This window comes from Monodelphis domestica, chromosome 6, assembly GCF_027887165.1.
Source record: "Monodelphis domestica isolate mMonDom1 chromosome 6, mMonDom1.pri, whole genome shotgun sequence".
Lineage (NCBI taxonomy): Eukaryota > Metazoa > Chordata > Mammalia > Didelphimorphia > Didelphidae > Monodelphis > Monodelphis domestica.
In genome coordinates, this window is record NC_077232.1 from 128,716,158 (window position 1) to 128,717,680 (window position 1,523).

Consider the following 1,523-nt stretch of genomic DNA (forward strand, 5'->3'; position numbering starts at 1 on the left):
GAATTCACTGGTGCATCCATTAGGCCCTGGGGATTTTTTCTTAGGAAGTTCTTTGACGGCCTGTTGGATTTCATTTTCTGATATGGGATTATTTAAGAATTCTATTTCTTCTTCTGTTAGTTTAGGCAGTTTGTATTTTTGTATATATTCATCCACATCACCTAAATTGATGTATTTATTGCCATATAATTGGGCAAAGTAATTTTTAATGATTGCCTTAATTTCCTCTTCATCGGAGGTGATGTCCCCCTTTTCATCTTTGATGCTGTTAATTTGCTTTTCTTCCTTCCTTTTTTAAATTAGATTGACCAGTACTTTGTCTATTTTGTTTGTTTTTTCAAAGTACCAGCTTCTTGTCTTATTTATTAAATCAATAGTTCTATCACTTTCGATTTTATTAATTTCTCCCTTAATTTTTAGGATTTCTAGTTTGGTTTTCTGCTGGGGGTTTTTAATTTGGTCACTTTCGAGTTTTTTTATTTGCATTTCCAATTGATTGATCTCTGCTCTCCCTAGTTTGTTAATATATGCACTCAGGGATATGAATTTACCTCTGATTACCACTTTGACTACATCCCAAAAGGTTTGAAAGGATGTCTCACCATTGTCATTTTCCTCGATGAAATTATTAATTGTTTCTATGATTTCTTCTCTAACTAAACAATTTTGGAGTATCATATTGTTTAATTTCCAATTAGTTTTTGATTTGGTTTTCCATGTACCATTACTGATCATTATTTTTATTGCCTTGTGGTCTGAAAAGGCTGCATTTATTATTTCTGCTTTTCTGCATTTGTGTGCCATGTTTCTGTGACCTAATGTATGGTCAATCTTTGTGAATGTGCCATGTGGTGCTGAGAAGAAGGTGTATTCCTTTTTATCCCTATTTATTTTTCTCGATATGTCTATTAATTCTAATTTTTCTAAGATTTCATTCACTTCTTTTACCTCTTTCTTATTTATTTTTTGATTTGATAATGGTTGGTTCAAGTCTCCCACTAATATGGTTTTACTGTCTATTTCTTCCTTCAATTCTCCTAGTTTCTCCATTAGAAATTTGGGTGCTATATTATTTGGTGCATACATGTTGATTAGTGATGTTTCCTCATTATCTAAAGTCCCTTTTAACAAAATATAATTACCTTCCCTATCCCTTTTGATCAGGTCTATTTTTGCTTTGGCTTTATCAGATATCATGATTGCCACTCCTGCCTTCTTTCTGTCAGTTGAGGCCCAGAAGGTCTTACTCCATCCTTTAATTCTGACCTTGTAGGTGTCTACCCGCCTCATGTGTGTTTCTTGAAGACAACATATGGTAGGGTTTTGGATTCTAATCCATTCTGCTATTTGTCTACGTTTTATGGGTGAGTTCATCCCATTCACGTTCAAAGTTATGATTGTCATTTGTGGACTCCCTGGCATTTTGATATCCTTCCCTAATTCTAACCTTTCCTCTTCAGCTCTACCTTTTAGTTCAGCTATTTACTTTAAACCAGTCCCCCTTGTACTTCCCTTTCTACCCC